Source organism: Pimephales promelas, chromosome 10 (genome assembly GCF_988280905.1).
Source record: "Pimephales promelas chromosome 10, fPimPro1.hap1.1, whole genome shotgun sequence".
In the NCBI taxonomy this organism is placed as follows: Eukaryota; Metazoa; Chordata; class Actinopteri; order Cypriniformes; family Leuciscidae; genus Pimephales; species Pimephales promelas.
In genome coordinates, this window is record NC_142778.1 from 9,858,734 (window position 1) to 9,880,532 (window position 21,799).

General features: G+C 37.8%; 1 protein-coding gene across 1 annotated transcript in view; it reads left to right on the forward strand.

Moving 5' to 3' along the window:
* The window catches only part of kiaa1549lb (KIAA1549-like b), a 149,578-nt gene that overhangs the window by 37,932 nt on the left and 89,847 nt on the right, over positions 1-21,799 (forward strand). The gene's annotated exons all lie outside the window — the stretch shown is intronic.

The following is a 21,799-nucleotide window of genomic DNA, read 5'->3' on the forward strand; positions in this document are numbered from 1 at the left end:
TCCTCTCTCTCAAACACAGTTTACAAACAATATTAAACTTTGTTACATTTCTCCTCTCTCTCTCTCTCTCTCTCTCTCTCTCTCTCTCTCTCTCTCTCTCTCTCTCTCTCTCACACACACACACACAGTGGCGGTTCTAGACCATTTCAACTGGGGGGGCCAAGCTGGGGCCAGTTGTACTGTTAGAGGGGCCAGTTACATTTAGACCTTATCATTTTCTGCACTGCACTGAATGCATAAATAAGCAAAATACCATGTTTATAATTATCCAACAATTTGCATTTGCATTATATTTTTACATTTGCATTACATATATCAGTCTGTATTTGAATTTCCATTTTATTTTTTTACATTGAATATACAGTATGTATATATATATATATATATATATATATATATATATATATAATTTTTACAAATTAATCTACGATTTTTGTGGGTTTTTTTTTTTTTTTTTTGCAAAAAGATCAGCAAATTATCCTCTAAACTGGCCTTTTTAGGGGGCTTTCCTCTCAGGGTGAATGAGGTTTTTTATAATTGTTTTTTTCCTGACATCTTTGAAAGACAGAAGCAATAATTAATGCATCCTTGGCCAGGATATAATTATAAAATATGACATGATTTTAAAAGTGACCTATAATATCGACTATGCAATACACTTTAATTTATCTAGTGCTAATAAAATTATTAAGCCTATTTGGAGAGAGAGATGTTTATAATGTGACAATATGTCAGTCATCGTGATTCGTGTAATAAGATGACTAGGCCTAGACTACTTGTTCTGAGCAGGTGTTGTCAGTGAACAGGCTGTAAAACTGTTGTCTAAGTTACAGACTGATACTAATTAAATGGGAAACGAATCGATTACCTAACGTAACCTCGGTTCTCTCTAGATGAGGGAACGAGCATTGCGTAAGCTAGCTTACGCTACGGGAAAGATTCATCTTACATCAGTCAAGTTGTCATAGTTTTTGTCAAACAAGTTGTGAATTTGTTGTAACATTAAAACAGGAGATCATGACTTACTTCGTGCTCCAAGTGATGTTCGGAGCTCCAGTGATTAGTTTCATCTGTGGGACGGGTGAAGAAACTTTCGGAAGATGTTGTAACAGAATCATATGAACAATTCCAGGATATGCTTTTTTTCATTGGTTGTTGCGTTAAATTTTACCCAGATACAATAGTGCCCTTTTCTGATTGGCTATTAAGTAGCACTTCTCTTTTTTTGATTGGCTGATGCGTAGCAGGGTCGACTGCTGAACTCCAGGCGAGACGCGCTTGATTCTCACGTGAGAGCGGCGCGGCCAGAGAAATTGCGTATATTAAATATATTATTAAGTTTTTCCGCATGAGAAATACAATGTGTGACGGGAGTGTGAGACAAAAGACTGAAACGAGTGACTGTCATGCTCAATGCGTGACACACTATAAAAAAAATATTTCACACTGACTCCACATTTAGGGGGGCCACAAGGGGGTCCAAGCTTGTTGTCGCAGGGGCACTGGCCCCCCCAGGCCCCCGCCTAGAACCGCCACTGCTCACACACACACACTTTCTCTCTCTCTCAAGAAGCAAAAACATGACTGCTAAAGGTTGTATCAGCGATGGCGGGGTAACATCACTTAACATCACGAGTGATATTCCCTTAGGCCACGCCCCCTTGTCTCCCCAAAGTATTATAAGCAATCATGCGCATCCCGTGTGCAGAACGATGCACTTGAAGCAACACCAAGTCACAGCACGCAACGCTTCACATTGAAAAGAACATAGCGAAGGGATGGTATCTATAATCTATGCTTAGTAGGGCTGCACGATTTGGGAAAATGTCATATTGCCATTATTGAGCCAATATTGCAATTGCGATTTGCGACTCCGATATAATAAAATGGTTTCATGAGTCCAACTTGCTTGGTTCTAAAGTAAAATGCACACACAGATTAATGTTTATTTCTCAACTCAAACTAAAAACAACAACAACAATAAATGATTGATAACACCTATAATGATCAATAAACCATCAACCAAACCAACATTACAGTGATTCCATCAATTGAAAGCCATCAACTTTTTAAAAAATTATTAGGCTTAAAAAAAATATATAACAGCTTTTAAATTAAGTGAACTTCAAACAATCCCCACATAAACCCATAATAAAAAACATATTTACCTGTGCCCTTCCTGTCTTAACAGGTACAGAAATTGAATAAAGTTATCAAACAGTCTGCGCTGCCTGAATCATAAATTATATATATAATAATCCTTATTAAAGCTACAAAAGTTCTTTACTCAAGATCAGTGAGTAATTTTCTAATTTCCCTTTGTTCTTTTAACTTTACTGAAAGAACGCTTTATTCGCTGCTGGCCCTTTAAGAGCACCCGTTGCCGAGACGCGGATCTCACACGCGCCTCATAGCACAACTCACAACTCTCACATTTTGGCATAATTGTGTGTGCTATTGTTCGTTCAAGCTCGAAAGAGAACTGTTTATTCTGGGCTGGCACACGGTCAGTGCATGCGCATTATGCGAGTCTCATCTATTCTAATCTAGGGCACTCACAGGCAGCTTTTCACTTCTTGTCGTGCAAAATGCGAAAAGGCATTTGAACCAATAAGAGGGGGATCTTGTAACACTAGTCAAAGGATGACAAAAAAGAAGAGATGCTGCGCTAATAGCCCTACTTTGTTTATTTCATTTAAAATCGCGGCATTTTGCGTTATATAATTGCATAGGTTTGAGATCGCTATTACGACTGCGATATAATTAATCGTGCAGCACTAATGCTTAGTGTATTCTAAAGGGCAATAAACTCCACTCCAGCAAGATAGTCATTTTATGCAAATCATAGACCTTTATGCCTTATCTACAAAGAAAGTATAATATTGGGAACATTGATCTTGAAGAGAGTGTCGTCGTGTTACTGTCGCAACCGAACGCGACGCGCTAATGCTGATGCATGGAGAATGACTGAGGCGAGATGACTTTCCGTTTAACTTAGAGACTAAAATATTAATTTTACCACACATTAAGCTATTGAATGACTTTAGAAGTCTTGGAATATAGTGTGAAAACTTGATTGTGCTTTACAGTTTTTTATGCCTTTAGTGGGGCTTAACAAAATAACACAATATGCAGAATGTCGGACGTCACTTATAGGCTAAACTGTTTTTATAGATAAAACTATTTACATTCGGCAGTCATGAAAACAAATCTCAGATAACGGTTGACTAGGTAACAATGTGTAATTTTGCGCCGGAGTTCTCCTTTAACTTACATTAGCTAGCTAACTACGAACGAGCTAACCAGATAACATTAACAAATTGACAAGCACTTACTGGGCAGAATATGGCTCTTCAAATGACGGACGAAATTGGAGGTTGTCATCTGACTGTCGATCTTAACGTTGCATGTCTTGCAAAGCGCTGTTCTTTTGCCATCTTGTTGTAAGAAATTCTTGAATCCAAAAGCGACGACGACCCTCGTTATCCCTCCGGCTGACATGTTGATGTGATCTGATGTAAGTGGGCGTGGTGTGCGCGTAAGGTATGAGAAGGCATGACTGATGATCTCTGATCCAGTCATGACAGCGCTATTCTCAGCCTGCGCTCCAGCTGGATCAACTTTATTTTTTTTTACATAATTTATATATTTTATATTCAAACTGAAAACATGATGTGATTAACACTCAAGTCATATTATTACATGCAAGTGTGTTTGATTTATGGACCAAATTTTCAGATCAAGTTTATGGACCAAGTTAATTTAATTAATAAACTAATTATATAAAACTATTAATGCACTACAATTAAACTGGTTATATGCCTTTACTTATAAAAAAATAAAAAACTTATTTAAAAAAATACCAGGCTTAAGGCATTTATTTTTTATGCAGGCCATACACACAGGAGTGAAATGGTTAATACCCCTCCCCCTACAAACACACACACATACACAGACAGGCAAAGACAGCAGGCTCAGATTGAGCAAGACCAAGTTATAATATTTGTATAATTTAATTTAGAAACAAATGATGTATAATTACATTTTTAGAAGATATGAGGCTTTTAGTGTTTACTTTTTTGACATTACTTTAATCTTTTGCCATAGTTGCACATGTCTATTGGCTAATAAATGTGATGTATCTGTTGAGTTTCAAGCAATTTCAAGCAAGCTAAGAGTCCCAAAAGCATCAAAAAATAATGTTAAAGTTTGTTTCGTTGCCACGGCATTTTGAAAGTGACACACTTCCTGCTGCCAGTTGGTGGCGCTATAACTTTGACTCACAATAGTCACATCCATGTGATCGGTCTCTTACAGCGAAAACACTGCTGAAGTTTCATCAAGATCAGTTAATGTATGCTGAAGTTATAACACACATCCTGTTCCATGTTTCTCGCCATAATTTCGTTTCCTCGCCACGGCCAAACCGTTCGAGATATCAAAAATCCCGTGGCACTTTTTCATCCTTAATGTCTTGACTTCACGCTGATCGAGTTTCGTCGAATTTGGTTCAGTGCTCTAGGAGCAATAATTTAAATTACATTGCATGTGTTTTAAACACAACCCTAAATAGCCAACTTCCTGTTGGGCTGGGGTAAAAAGTAAGAGTGTGAAGTATATATGAAACGATGAGATCTATATGTGTACCAAGTTTCATATTATTACATGCAAGTGTGTTTAATTTATGGACCAAATTTTCAGACCAAGTTTATTGACCAAGTTAATCTGATTAATAAACTAATTATATAAAACTATTGTCAATTCACTACAATTAAACTAGTTATATGCCTTTACTTATAAAAAATAAAAATAAAAACTTATTTAAAAAATACCAGGCTTGAGAAATGTATTTTCTTTATGCAGGTCATACACACAGCAGTGAAATGGTTAAGCCCCCTCCCCCTGCACACACACACACACACACAGACAGCCAGCCAGCCAGCCAGCCAAAGGCTCAGAGTGGCCATATTCAAACAAAAATATCTGAGTTTCTGTGGGTCCTAGCTAATAAGTGTCAATTAAAAAGTTGTCCGGCTCGAGGAGTACAATATACATACCAATTTTTGTAACTCTAGTTAAAACTAACCACCCCACTTTTGTCAAAAGGTGGCGCTACTGAGCCCTCACCACGCCCGTTTCTGCAACTTTGCACATGTCTACTGGCTAATAAATGTGATGTGTCTGTCGAGTTTCATGCAATTTGAAGCATGCTAAGGGTCTCAAAAGCATCCTAAAAGCATCCTAAAAGAAGGGTAAAGTTTGATGCGTCGCCACGGCAACAGTTTCAAAGATATCAAGAATCCATTCACAGGTCTACATCTGCCGTATGTTTACATTATACATATGAAGTTTGAAGCAAATCGGGTAAAAATAAAAGGGTGATATCTAAGCATTTTGAAAGTGACACACTTCCTGCTGCCAGTTGGTGGCGCTATAACTTTGACTCACAATAGTCACATCCATGTGATCGTCCTCTTACAGCGAACACACTGCTGAAGTTTCATCAAGATCAGTTAATGTATGCTGAAGTTATAACACACTTCCTGTTTCACGTTTCTCGCCATGATTTCGTTTCCTCGCCACGGACAAACCGTTCGAGATATAAAAAATCCCCTCGCAAACTTTCATCCTCAATGTCTTGACTTCACGCTGACCGAGTTTCGTCGAATGTGGATCAAAGCTCTAGGAGGAGTATTTGACATTCCATTGCGAGCGTTTTACAAACAAACCTCAATAGCCAAATTCCTGTTGGGCTGGGGTAAAAAGTAAGAGCGCGAGGTATAGATGAAACGATGAGATCAACGTGTGTACCGAGTTTCATATTATTACATACAAGCGTGTTTGAGTTATGGACCAAGTGTTCGGACCCCGTTCCAGGGGGCGCTGACGAGCTGCCCTGCCACGCCCGGGTACCATCTTCAGCCCGGCTCTGATGGCCGCGGGTTCTGACCCGTGTGCAAAGTTTCAAGAGTTTTCGAGCACGTTAAGGGCCCCAAAAGTGCCCAAAAGGTAGTAAAATAATAATTATTATAATAATAATAATAGTAAAGAAAAATAATCCCAAGGAAAACAATAGGGCCTTCGCCCTTTCAGGGCTTGGGCCCTAATAATAAATATAGCTGCGAGCAGCGATGAAGGGCCCAAGCCGGTGGCACCGCAACCCCGGTTCCTTAGTTACCTAAAAGCACCAGGGTGGCCATGCCACTGGCTTTGGCCCTTCATCGCGGATCACAGCTATATATATATATATATATATATATATATATATATATACTGTATATACATATATATATGAAGCCGGTGGCACCGCCACCCTGGTGCCTTTAGGTTTATTGTGCACGACATGCAAAATGTAACCCTGCTTTGACTGATGCAAGCTCTACAGCACAGTTTATAGTAAGAAAGAATATAGTAAGAAAGAAAAGTAAGCTGTTACTCTGAGATGGTTTGGGAAACAAACATTCATCATGTCGCATTGGTTTTAGTTACTTGTCCTCGAACAGAGCCCTAATCTGTTTATATTTCAGTTACACATTCTACATTGATTAAAAAAGAAAAATCAAATGTGTTTTTAATTCATACAGAAATAAAATATTTATAATTCAGCTGAGAATAAAGTTAGTTCAAATTTTAAGAAAAAACAAATATGATCTGAAATATAGCACATTCATTTTTAAATTCATTCAGGTTCAATTACCAAAAATACAATCTTAATTTAATTTAAAGCAAATAATAAATCTAAAATATATGGGTTATATGCATATTTTGTAAAAAAAGAAAAAAAAAGAAAGAAAGATATATATCCAAAAACACAAGGCCTTAAACTTTAACAAGGGTGCAACTCTTATCACTACAACAAACATAGTCACACACACAAGTCAAGTCACTTACATTTTAGATGCAATATTGACTTTTTAGATGCAATATTGACTTTTTTCTGTTTCAGCAGAGAAAATAGTTAAACAAAGATCACAGCGACCCATCGCGCATCTCAAAGCAATGTGTTTTCTCATTACTGAATGATTCAGCATTTTGAATCCATGACTCGTTCATTAAGACGGTCATCTGGCGACACCTTATGGTGATTTAGGGTTATGTTTAAAAGTATCGTTCTTTACAGCGATTTTTAATTGACTCCTGTTAAACCAATCTCGTAACATTATTGTGTAACCGATTTAATTTGATCAGCCTTACCTAGGGTAACAGCCCTATAGTGTCTTATTATTCTAAATTATTGAATTTATTGATCAAATTTACTAATGAAAAATGAAGCATACATTTATTAAGACTAGGCTGCCCTGCAGATATTAGGCTACAATATGCAGATTTAAATATACCATTTATCAAATAATCTGTTTATTTTTAGGTTACACATTACATTGTTTAAAAAATAAAAATCAAAAGTGACCCGGCGAAATGAGTCGGAAGTTGCAACCTTCCATTTTAAGATATGGGCCGATTATATGGAAAAACCATGAAATAACAAAAAAAAAATATATATATATATTTTTTTGCTAATTTCAAAGAACAGACATTCAAAAATAATCTCACAGGGTTTCGTAGTCGAGATAATTGAGTAAAGGTATTTAAATAACGATTAAAGTTGTCAAAGCTTTGAATTCGCTGAAATAAACATTGCTCTTCTCAACTCCCCTCGTCACCTCTGAGCATTTCCCGGGTATCCCCTGAAACGTTGAACTCACTGGAGGCTTCTAACCTAAACTGCGTGAGTATATTTATCTGCAAGAAGAATATAGCCTATTAAGGCTGTAACGATCGCGACACTCAGATCCACGAACCTGTGTCGCGGTGTGAGAGGACAGAATCACGACACCGACACGTCCCTTCAACTCCCGAAGTTATCCTTCACGTCCAGACCCAATGCTAGCTACAACATCTTTAAATTACTAGTATTATTTGAAGTTAACATTATAAAATACGTAGACTTACACCACAAAACTTAAATTATTACTAAATTTTTTAAAATTGGGCAATTTCAGCATTATGGAGGAGATCCAATTCCCAGATAATTAAATATTTTAATAAATTGGCCTATGTGAACCACACTGCACAAACCAAAAGTAATACTCACCGGATGAAGAAGGGTTGACTCTCTCCAGAACATAAAATCTTTATTTTATTTTCAGTGTTCGCATTTATGAGGAAAAACAATCCGAACGTGACCGTTCTCTGGAAGCAGCACTAAAACTTTCACATAGCTTAAACATGCAAGCACAAAGCCTTTCTTTAAAGTAAATTTCGTTTTAAAATAATTATCCTAATTTAAATCAATGTTTCATCAACCAATTACTAGGATTTAATAATAAGAAATAAATTGCAGACAATAGGCTAGGCCTAATCACGACGCTGAGACGCGCGGCACGTGAACTGAAGCTTGTCTCATGAACCGAAAGTCAGCGTATAAGGTATCCTCACAGACATATATATTGAAATGTCTACTTTTAAAGACAACCATTCAAAATGAAAGAAAACAGACTGCTCTCTGCTTATGTGGGCTAATCCGTATGAAAACTGAATTTCTCTCTGACTCCTCTTCAATCTTTCTGATTTTAGAACATTTTTGTAAAAGTGACTTTTTAATTATTTATTTCAAAAAAATTAAAAATAAGTTGAGTTTCAGCCTCGTTAAATTGCATTTATATATGTTAATCTATTTGGTCAAATTAAGCTATATAAAATAAATAGTTTATCCCTTAAAATGCTATGGATTTTGAAAGATATCAAAAAAAAAAAAAAAAAAAACGGGCAAAAAAACTTTAAAAGCGATTTTCTTAGGTTTTCAATTGGAAAAAAAGGGCAGACGAACAGAATTCAAATCTGTATATCTTTACAACCATTCAAGGTATGACCAAGGTATCATTTGAAAGCTTACAGTGTCCTCTTTTCATTAATATCAAAATCTCAATTTTTAAATTTGGGTCACTGTGACTAATTTTGCTGGATCAGGTCGGTCACAAATGTGTTTTTTATTGTAGTATTATTTTATACAGAAATACATTATAATTATATATAATATACAAAATATAACCGTGGGCGCGATTAAACAGTGTTACAATAAAACTCAACATTGTGTTTTTTAAAAATAAATTCAAATAATACAAATCCCGAAATTGCGCTAATTTTAAAATTAAACTAAAACTCATGGCTGCACAAGCATTCATAACTGTGCGCGCCAACAGCGAGGAACCAGCAGAACAGAGTGAACGTTCATTCTGTTTAGTTCAATCCTACTTAATAGGAATTTATTTAAAATGCTTGCTCTACTCCACAACATTAATGTCTTGTGCGGATATCTGTATTTTGACTTTCGGTTTTAAGTAAGCGATTTAAAAGTTCCCGAGTCCCAGCGGAGTCACACGTTGATTAACCGGTGGGAATATACACAATAGGCCTAACTGATATTGAACACAAGAGGGCAGTATAGCACTACGTATGACTCAGATTATTTTTTCTTCTTCTGAATTTTACAACCTGGCTGTTTTTGAACGTAAACATAATTCTTAAATGAAAAAAGGGAAAAACTGCTTTAATTATAATATTTGTATAATTTAATTTAGAAACAAATGATGTATAATTACATTTTTAGAAGATATTAGGCTTTTAGTGTTTACTTTTTGACATTACTTTAATCTTTTGCCAAAGTTGCACATGCCTACTGGCTAATAAATGTGATGTATCTGTCGAGCTATCTGTATCTATCTGTTTCAAGCAATTTCAAGCATGCTAAGAGTCCCAAAAGTATCAAAAAAGAATGTTAAAGTTTGATTTGTTGCCACAGCAACAGTATCAAAGATATCAAGAATCCATTCACAGGTCTACATCTGCTGTATTTTTACATTATACAGATGAAGTTTGAAGCAAATCGGTTAAAAATAAGAGGGTGATATCAAAGCATTTTGAAAGTGACACACTTCCTGCTGCCAGTTGGTGGCGCTATAACTTTGACTCACAATAGTCACATCCATGTAATCAGCCTCTTACAGTGAACACACTGCTGAAGTTTCATCAAGATCAGTTAATGTATGCTGAAGTTATAACACACTTCCTGTTTCACGTTTCTCGCCATAATTTTGTTTCCTCGCCACGGCCAAACCGTTCGAGATATCAAAAATCCCCTCGCAAACTTTCATCCTCAATGCCTTGACTTCATGCTGACCGAGTTTCGTGCCGTGTGTTTGAAATCTCTAGGAGGAGTATTGCACATTCCATTGCGAGCGTTTTACAAACAAACCTCAATAGCCGATTTCCTGTTTGGCTGGGGTAAAAAGTAAGAGCGTGAGGTATAGATGAAACGATGAGATCAACATGTGTACCGAGTTTCATATTATTACATGCAAGCGTGTTTGATTTATGGACCAAGTGTTCGGACCCCGTTCCAGGGGGCGCTGTCTAGCCCCCCTGCCACACCCAGGTACCATCTTCAGCCCGGCTCTGATGGCTGTGGGATCTGACCTGTGTGCAAAGTTTCAAGAGTTTTCAAACCCGTTAAGGGCCCCAAAAGCCGCTAAGAGTCTCAAAATCATCAAAAAAAAGAATTTTAAAGTTTGATGCGTTGCCACGGCAACAGTATCAAAGATATCAAGAATCCATTCACAGGTCTTCATCTGCTATGTATTTACATTATACAGATTAAGTTTGAAGCACATCGGGTAAAAATAAAAGGGTGAGTTCAAAGCATTTTGAAAGTGACACACTTCCTGCTACCAGTTGGTGGCGCTATAACTTTGACTCACAATAGTCACATCCATGTGATCGTCCTCTTACAGCGAACACACTGCTGAAGTTTCATCAAGATCAGTTAATGTATGCTGAAGTTATAACACACTTCCTGTTTCACGTTTCTCGCCATAATTTCGTTTCCTCGCCACGGCCAAACCGTTCGAGATATCAAAAATCCCCTCGCAAACTTTCATCCTCAATGCCTTGACTTCATGCTGACCGAGTTTCGTGCCGTGTGTTTGAATTCTCTAGGAGTAGTACTTCAAATTCCATTGCGAGTGTTTTATGAACAACCCTAAATAACCGACTTCCTGTTGGGCTGGGGTAAAAAGTAATAGTATGAGGTATATATGAACGATGAGATCAACATGTGTACCGAGTTTCATATTATTACATACAAGCGTGTTTGAGTTATGGACCAAGTTTTCGGACCCCGTTCCAGGGGGCGCTGTCTAGTCCCTCTGCCACGCCTGGGTACCATCTTCAGCCCGGCCCTGATGGCCGCGGGTTCTGACCCGTGTGCTAAGTTTCAAGAGTTTTTGAGCATGTTTAGGGCCCCAAAAGTGCCCGAATAGTCGTATAAATAATAATAATAATAATAATAATAATAAATATAGCTGCGAGCAGCGATGGCGGGCCCAAGCCGGAGGCACCGCAACCCCGGTTCCTTTAGTTACCTAAAGGCACCCGGGTGGCGGTGCCGAAGGCTTTGGCCCTTTCATGATTAAATGTTAAAACGGCTTGCCATACTCTGTCATTTCGACTAGTCACAATTATGTTACAGATATCTTAAATGATAATACAAACTATCCAAAGTGTAATTACGACTAGACAGAAAGACGTTGTTGATATCTACAATGTTAATTCCGGAAAGGCAAACTTAGCTTTTAAATGTTAAAAGGGCTTGCCATAGAGGGACGTAGGCTCAGAGAGAGGCTCACCATATTCAAACCAAAATATCTGTCTTCCTCTTGGTCCGAGTTAAAGACTATGTATTAGAAAGTTGTACGGCTTGAGGAGTACAATGTATATACCGATTTTTGTAACTGTAGATAAAACTAACAACCCCACTTTTAAGTATATATATGGTGCCTTTAGTGTTATTCTTCACGACGTGCAAAAACTTAACCCCCGCTTTTTAAGTGTATATATATATATATATATATATATATATATATATATATATATGAAGAGTTCAGATGCAAAAGCCTCTAAATGCCATTTGAAATTTTCTTCTTTAATGATGATTTTTATCAAATTTGTATATTTAAGTTCAGTAATTTCACTTAAATAACAATTAATAGGTAATTATCATTGCCATTTAAGTGAAATTACTGAACTTAAATATACTAGTTTGTTAAAAAACAATCATCATTAAAGAAGAAAATTTCAAATGGCATTTAGAGGCTTTTGCATCTGAACTCTTCATATATATATATATATATATATATATATAAAGAGGGTTATTCTGCACGACGTGCAAAAACTTAACCCCCGCATTGACTGTCGAAGAGAAGTGTGCAGAAGAGCTTGCATCAGTGAGGGCTTTGCAAAATATATATACATACAAACACACACACACACACACACATATAAATGAGGTTAGTGTTTTACAATATTAAGGAAAGCAAATGTATTGAAATATAGCACATTCATTTTAAAATCATTCAGCTTCAATTACCAATTTGTAGTTTACCAATTTATCTTACTTTTATTTAAACCAAGCTATACATTTAAAAGATTAGGGTTATATGCATATTTTGTCATTTAAAAAAATACAAAATTGTTATGCAAAAAGATAAGGACTTGCAGAAAAAATCTACAGTCAGCCAAACACACACACACACACACACACACACACACACACACACACACACACACACACACACACACAAATAAATGCAGACACCAGCAACCCCCCCCCCCTCCCTCTTCCCCACACAGACACTGATAGAGACAAGATACACATCCAAACTGCAATATCTGACTTTCTTTTGGTCTGAGCTTATTACTGTTAATTAGAAAGTTGATCGGCTTGACGAGAACAATATACGTGGTAAGTTTTGTAACTGTACGTAAATTGAGCAAAGTTATAACACACTTTATGTGTCCTTTTTTAGTCATAAAATTCATTTCCTCGCCACGGCCAGACCGTTCGAGATATCAAAAATCCGTCCGGAATTGAGCATCCTCAATGTCTTGACTTCATGCACACCGAGTTTGGTTGTGATTGGTAAACACATGCATTGTGATTTGATGTATTTCTCCTAGGACAATTATTCAAACAACCCATAATTCATAATTCATAAATAACTTCCATTTGAACTGTCATAAAACTTAGAGCACGAAAGTTGTTTGGCCTGATGTGATCTATAATTGTACCGAGTTTCATATTAATTCATGCAAGTGTGTTTGATTTATGGACAAATGTTCGAATCCCAGTCCAGGGGGCGCTGTCGAGCCGCCCTGCCACGCCCGGTTACCAGCTTCAGCCCGGCCCTGATGGCCATGGGTTCTGACCCGTGTGCAAAGTTTCAAGAGTTTTCGAGGATGTTAAGGCCCCCGAAAATGCCAGAGAAGTCGCACACAGCAAATAAAGGGTTAAAATTAACCTGACAGGCGCCCCTCCTCTCACTCACACAGAGGGACACTGAGACACTGGCAAAATTCTGAGATTTTCTCTACATTCAAACAAACATATCTGACTTTCTGTGGGTCCTAGCTAATGAGTGTCAATTAGAAAGTTGTCCGGCTCGAGGAGTACAATATACATACCGATTTTTGTAACTGTAGATAAAACTAACAACCCCACTTTTGTCAAAAGGTGGCGCTACTGAGCCCTCACCACGCCCGTTTCTGAAACTTTGCACATGTCTACTGGCTAATAAATGTGATGTGTCTGTCGAGTTTCATGCAATTTGAAGCATGCTAAGGGTCTCAAAAGCATCCTATAAGAATGGTAAAGTTTGATGCGTTGCCACGGCAACAGTTTAAAAGATATCAAGAATCCATTCACAGGTCTACATCTATCGTATGTTTACATTATTCAGATGAAGTTTGAAGCAAATCGGGTAAAAATAAAAGGGTGATTTCAAAGCATTTTGAAAGTGACACACTTCCTGCTGCCAGTTGGTGGCACTATAACTTTGACTCACAATAGTCACATCCATGTGATCGTCCTCTTACAGCGAACACACTGCTGAAGTTTCATCAAGATCAGTTAATGTATGCTGAAGTTATAACACACTTCCTGTTTCACGTTTCTCGCCATAGTTTCGTTTCCTCGCCACGGACACACCGTTCGAGATATCAAAAATCCCCTCGCAAACTTTCATCCTCAATGTCTTGACTTCACGCTGACTGAGTTTCGTCGAACTTGGATCAAAGCTCTAGGAGGAGTATTTAACATTCCATTGCGAGTGTTTTACAAACAAACCTCAATAGCCGACTTCCTGTTGGGCTGGGGTAAAAAGTAAGAGCGCGAGGTATAGATGAAACGATGAGAGCAACATGTGTACCGAGTTTCATATTATTACATACAAGCGTGTTTGAGTTATGGACCAAGTGTTCGGACCCCGTTCCAGGGGGCGCTGACGAGCCGCCCTGCCACGCCCAGGTACCAGCTTCAGCCCGGCTCTGATGGCCGCGGGTTCTGACCCGTGTGCAAAGTTTCAAGAGTTTTCGAGCATGTTAAGGGCCCCAAAAGTGCCCGAATAGTCGTTAGAAAAATAAAAGAAAAAAAAAAAATAATCGGAAGGAAAACAATAGGGCCTTCGCCCTTTCAGGGCTTGGGCCCTAATAATAATCCTAAGGAAAACAATAGGGCCTTCGCCCTTTCAGGGCTTGGGCCCTAATAAGTACTATTATGATTACAAATGCCTTTAATTTAAAGTATTTTGTATCCGCCAGGATTATAGAATCGACGTCATTACATGAGGACGTAAAAGAACTGGTGAACGAACTTTCAGAAAGAACCAGTTTGAGGAAAAGAAGCGGACTTCCCATCACTAAAAAGAAAATATTTTGAAGAATTTTGGAAACTAAACTAAACTTAAACTAAATTTACCTTGGATGCAAGCGAAAGTGAGTCTGCAGTGTATTTGTCTATTTTGCGTGGAATCAGGGCAACAAATTTGGAAATCCGGTCACTGAAAGCGTACTTTTTTGAAAACTCCTGCCAGGGTGAAGATTTTTAGCAACTTTAGAAACTGGTTGCGGTGTTGTAATGTAGATGGTGAAACTGGAGATTTTAGCTTGCAACGTCAGAACTGGAACCGTTAATAACTTTTTTTCCATGCTTCTGATTGGCCGACATGGCTTTACGGTGTATCTGTAAAGCCTGCAGGGTTGACTTGGACAGCTCCTTACAGTGGATGCAGCCTCCTGACGAAAGTGTGAGGGCTGCATGGTCCAGGCCCAGGCAGAGTGTGCAGATCACATCTCTTGTCTCTGGTGCTGAGCAGCCACAGGAACTGCAAGGGTTGCTGGCACGGAAGGCTTGAAGGCGGCGAGAAGTCGACTGGCTTTCTCAGGCACTTTCCTTTGCTTGCAGTCGCTGTTTCAATGGTGGTGGCTTCTCTCTTGATCCAGCGGTGCAAAGAGCTTCGCTGAAGAGATTAAAATCAAGGTAGCTGCCTCCGAGCCGTGCTTTTATATGCTAACCCACACCCACTTGAACCGGCTGTGATGTGTAGTGGGCGCGAAGCTACACCATTGGACGTGACGTCACTCCAGGCTCAGTGATAGGCTGCTGCAGTTGCCGCAGAGCAGCCAATGAGAATTTTAGACAGCCTGCATTTGGTCTGAAGAATAGAAAATTAAGGATAATTTTTGGCTTCAATATTTCGAGAAAGATGACTTTACCTGTATAGCGTAAGCTAAACTTACGCAATACAAGAGAACCTCTCGTAAGAGAACACGTGCAGCTTTAATAAGGATTAACCTATTTTCATAGATCATTTATGTAGTGAAGACTATAAAGTGTTGCATAACTTTATTCAATTTCTGTGTATTTCCTACCTGTAGACAGATGGGTAACGCTTCCTTTTACGATACAGTACTTACAGGGTACTTAAAGTGTACTTACCTAGAAAGTACTGGCTAATATAAGGTAAGAACATGGAACAGAGGTAGGTTCAGGGTTAGTACTAGTTATTACCCAGTAATTGTAGTTACTAATATAAGTACATAGTATTTACATGGGTAACTGGACTGTAAAAGGAGGTGTTACCGACAGATGGGCACATATTGTTTACAGTTTATTATCAGCTTATGAGAAGATTGGTCACTTAAATTAAGTGAGATTGTTATAGTTTTAAAACCTAATAAATTTTAAAATTATATTATACTGTAGTGTTGAATGGTGATAATTATTGTTTAAAATTTAAAATAAATAAATATTTGAAGACATTAGTATCAGTGGCCTTGGCCTTAATTTATAAATAGATGCCATTTAAAATACTGTCTTTATGTTGTTTCTACATTTATTTGGAGATTAACTGTGAAATTATTACATTATGAAATATATTAAAAACACGCTATCTTGTGCAATTATAATGAAACACAATAATGGACAAAAAAAATGTATCATATTAAAAATATATGACAGTTGGCCTAAATATGGAAGTTCTTCCCTGTGGTATTGAAAATTGATACATTTCAAAGTAGTATCGTGACAACACTAGGGTGGGGTGCCACAATATATATATTTTTTTTCAAAGGGTGCCTTGACTGAAAAAAGGTTGGGAAACACTGATATAGAATAAAATGGATGTTGAAAAACAACTGAGCCATTAAAAAGATCTTATTTGACTTTTTTTTTTCTTCTGTGGGTTTTGTCCTTCGCAGAAATTGTCTGTTAGAATATATTTTTCGTCAGCGAGTGCAGTGTGTTATAAATTGCAGAGAAAAAGCACACACTCTATAGGGAAATAGAGAAGTGTGTCAGATGGTGTGAAGTATGGGAGAGAGTGACACCATGACCTTCACTGTTCTTCAGCATAAGAAACAAAACTCTGAACAATGGAACCTTCTGGGCTGATTGCATAATCTCCAACCCAAGCCCTCCAGTCCTCAATACCGTTCTATTAGCACCTACAGAGAGTGGGATGCAGATGGAGATCTGGAGAGGAGTAAATCACCTCAAAATTAAAATTCTGTCAGTATTTAACTAATATGTTCAAAAGGAGAATTGTGTTGTGTCATTTATAAATGACAAGGTCCCATAGAGGGTTATCATATCAATTGTTATCATATTATTATTATTATACATTTATGAACGTGTATAGCATAGACTGTAAAAAAATATCCGTGACGTCACCCATAGGTTTCTGAAGAGCCGTTTTTGAAGCCTAAAGTGGGCGGGGCCAGCCGTGGCCATCTTGGCAGTGCGTCACCTCTCGTCACTACCGGATAAATTAGAATGGGCAAAGAGGCGGGACGCGGGTGGAGCTGAGGTACTAATGCTATGCTACTGCCCTCGCGCTGAATTGACAGCTGATTGAAAAAGTAAAGCCAATGGTTAAAGTTCGTTTTTACCCTTCAAAATATTATAATAGTTAAGACATAACTAAAAGTGAGACTATTTACTTTACTTTTTTGTCAACTTTATTAATCTCACAAGGGGCAATTAGTTAAGAGCATGTATACAACAGTACATGACACAGATCACACACATTTCTCACAACATACAAGCAGTCAACTATGCGCATCGTGATGCATTATTATTCTGCTAGTTAAAAATGTATTAGTTACTTACAGTATTGCTCTAAGCTTGTGCATGTGACAGTGATTCAAGGCAAGCACATAATATGCCAGTCTGCATCTCACGTCAATTTCGTAAAGAGCTTTATTCAGTCCATTTTACAATCTGATTTTGGCTGCCTCTTAGTTTCTCAGATGGGTCAAACCAAAGATATTACCTCAGAATTTCAAGTAAATGAACTAGAAATCCACGCTCATTCAAGGGTGTGCATCTATTGCATGGACGGAGAGAAAGCACTGAAATTATCAGACATCCATTAGTGCATGCGAGGGAAACAGCTGGAAACACAGCGCTCTCGGTCGTTCTCTCCATACTCAACACGACGGAATCCGACGGCGTGCACGGGCGAAGGTATAATACATGTATTAAATTGTATGAAATAATTCCGGAAAAAGCACAAACACAGCTGAGGGTGACGCTAACAGACAGCAGACAAACGACTAGCAGTGAAAGCAGCGGCACCTGTCACTGAAGTGTATCGCTAATTTATTTTAAATCGATAATATATCGCTAATTTACATTTAGACGAGCATTTTTTGTGGGAAATCCGCATGCAAATGTTGATTCAAAAGTGTGTGAAATTCAATGTAGTATGCACTCCAGGTGGCTAAGAGTGCATACTACAACAACACCAAGCGTACAACCTTCACTGTCAAGCTGACTTTTGCGTTTTTATCGTTTACACGGGAACGCGGTGGTGGAACGTTTTTAAGATTTCCACTCTGGAGGGTGGTTTCACTTTTTCGTCGCCGTGTAAACGAAAGGCATATCCGATAAAATATTTTTACGTTTCACCCGCGAGCGTTCTCGTGTAAACAGGGCCGAAGACAGCAGACAACTGTGACATTACATTTTTAAACAAGATATGGAAAGAGACAATACCCTTTAGGGTGATATAATTTGATTTTGTGAATGCATCTGAAAAATAGCGGAAGACACAGTGGAGTGGAAAGTGGAAAACCATGGAAATTTTGAAATTTTTGATAGTAATGACTTCAAAAGCAGATAGAATGGGAGTGCAATGATTTGGACTAAAATATAGCCTACATTTTGTAGAATGTATGAAAAAATCTATTATTTATGTAATATTACTCTTTATGTTTATGAGTGAATGTTTCTCCTACGTCCAGTAATTTAAAAAGCAACAGATGTTTTGTTTTTAACATAATATTTGTATTTGATCCCTTTTTATGCTCATAATTTATAGCACATATTTACTGTTTTCATAGCCTTCAATATGCATATTGTTTGGAGCACAACATTGGGCAGGATGAGGAATGACATACATTAAAATAAAATACAGAAAATATAATTTGGTGTGCATTATGAAAAGAAAACTGAACATTTATCCCTCTTCGTAGAAAACACAGAGATAGGTTTATTTCTTATATCACCAGTCAGATTAAAAACACAGAGATGTTATACATGTTACATCACAACTCTTATTGGACTTGCATGTTATTGTGTTTATTAACTAATCAATTTTACAGAAATTCTGTCAGTCATTTCTGCCATTATTGCATGCTACAGAGGAGCATGTCAATTCAGCATGATTCAAGCAGTTCATTTTGCTAGTCATGTATTCATAAAGAACTACTTTACACAGTCTGAAGAATATGTAGGTCTTGCATTTTCCTGTGAATGAATTATACTGGCCTCAAGATATTGAGCATATCAGAGCGACGGGTGGAACTGGTAAAGTAACTGTGGATCGGTCCCAGCAAAAATCCTTTGAAGAGTCTCTGTTCAGTCACCATATAAATTAGATTTTTTTTTTTATCAGCTATACATCTTTTAGCATCTACTCTATGGTGATACATATACTGTACCCAATGTTTTATATTCTGACCAAATTAGGTTTCATTATTATTTATCTACAGCTAATGTATAGGTGTTAAAGAGCCCCTATCATAGCATTTGAAATGTTCCTATTTTTGTTTTAGTTCCCAAAAACAGTTAAACGTGCATGCAAGGATAATAAAAACACTTTATTTGTCTTATAATATGCATTTATTTTTAACTGATTTGCTCAACGACTCCCAAATGATTCGTTCGACGATTCATTTTCCCAAACACCTCCTTTGAGTGACGCGAATCTGCGGCGATTGGTCAAATGACCCAGTCAGTTGTTATTGGTAAACCGTAGGCAGAGACTGTCGGCAACGGAACGCCCATAACCAGGATTATAGCTTGTCAAGAGTTGAAAATTGTATATAGTGTTTGAAAAAACGTGTCAGAAAAAGTGCACTTTCCACACGGTCCCTTACTCACGTCTCCATCAAGAGCGAAACTCACATTGCGGGGGCTTTTGAGGGGCAGTGCTTATTATATAGAGCGAAGTCATATTTGGCCAAGTCGTTTAGGAGGTAATTGCCATTTTTCAATGAATGTCTCAAGAACAAAACTAAGTTTACCCCGCTTAGAAGCTGTGAGGAGTATACACAACACAATATAGCTATATTGTGCAAGCTACAGAAAACATAACAGCAAACATTATTAATATTACTCACAGAATGTGATTCGGAGGAGGACGAACCTGTTCCATATACACTGGATACTGAGCCCTCGTTCGGGAACAACCGGCTTGCGAATGATTCGTCATTAAAATGATGAGAACACAAGGTTCGGGCTATACTGTTGTGGTATCATAATTTGCAAATATGAACTCTGACCACTGATTCTTCACATGCTCGTCCCTGGGCAATGAAAACAAGTGGCTGAACTGTCTTTGCAATGCAGAACACAGCGTCTTCTTGACATGATGCGATTCAGCTGAAGTATTTGAATGTGTTCTAGACGTCACTTCCAGTCTGCGCGCGATGACCTCGAGCAATGAGGGACTCCGCAATTCATGGATGTCCACTCAGTCTTATGGTCCCCTATACTCACAAAATAACCTCTCCCTTTAAAGTATGACCTGAACCATTTTAGGACTATTCCTTGTGCATTAGAACTTGTGTATGCTTTCATCACCAGCAGGGTGGATTACTGTAATGGCCTCCTCCAGCCCGTTCTCATCCTTTAACGTCATATAGAACGCTATATGCAAAAACGGCGCTATACTACGCACATGGCACCCTTTATCGTTAATATAACACGCGAACCCAAGACGTTATAAATCCTTTAGCGTGAATATGACACGCACACCCTACCCCACACCTAAACTTAGCCCTCACAGCGCGTGTTATATTAACGATAACGGGTGCCATGTGCGTAGTATAGCTCCGTTTTGTCATATAGCGTTCTATATGACGTTAAAGGATGAGAATGCGTTGCCTCCTCACTGGCCTTCCTAAAAAGACTATAAGACAGTTGCAGCCGACACAGAACACAGCTGCCAGGATTCTGAGCACACCAGAAAATATGAACATATCACACCAGTCCTCAGGTCTTTACACTGGCTGCCAGATACATTTAGGGTTGATTTTAAAGTACTTTGTATTATTACTGGTATATAAATCATTCAATGGGTTAGGACCTCAATATATTGCAGATATGCTCACTGAATATAAACCCAAGAGATCACTCAGATCAGATCACATCAGTTAGAAATACCAAGGGTTCACTCTAAGCATGGAGAGTCTGCTTTTAGCTATAATGCCAGCTGCAGCTGGACCCAGCTTCCAGAAGAGATCAGGTGTGCTCCTACAGTAGTCACATTCAAATCCAGATTCAAAACACATCTGTTTAGCTGTGCATTTACTGAATGAGCACTGTGTCGCTGTTCGTCCGACTATTACTGTACTTCATTTTATTTTTTATTCTAAATTGTTTTGATTATTTACTGTATTTTATTTTTATTATTATGATTTACTTTTTTATTCTAAACTGTTTTAACTATTCTTTTTTTTTTTGTGATTATTTTAATTTCTTCCATGTAAAGCACTTTGAATTGCCACTGTGTATGAAATGTGCTATATAATTAAACTTGCCTTGCCTTGCCTTGTTTTGGTTAAATTCAACATGCTGGTGTGTAATATAACTGCTAATATAAATCGGGAGATGTATAATCACAAATATATTGCCTAATTATGACTAATTAACATATTTTATAAAAAAAATGTATGATGGAATTTTGCATTGTACAATTTCCAGACCCATGTTACACCACTTAGATATTTATATGAGACTGTAAAGCTTTGAGGATCCGCATATTTATTGGTGTATTGAAAAGTATTTTGTATTGCAAAAAGTTTGTTGAGAGCTGTAATTTTGAGTGCCTTAATCTCCCCCAAGGAAACTCTTTCTGTAGAGAGAAAATGAAAATTACGGCATGGAAAAGTTTTCCTCAAAATG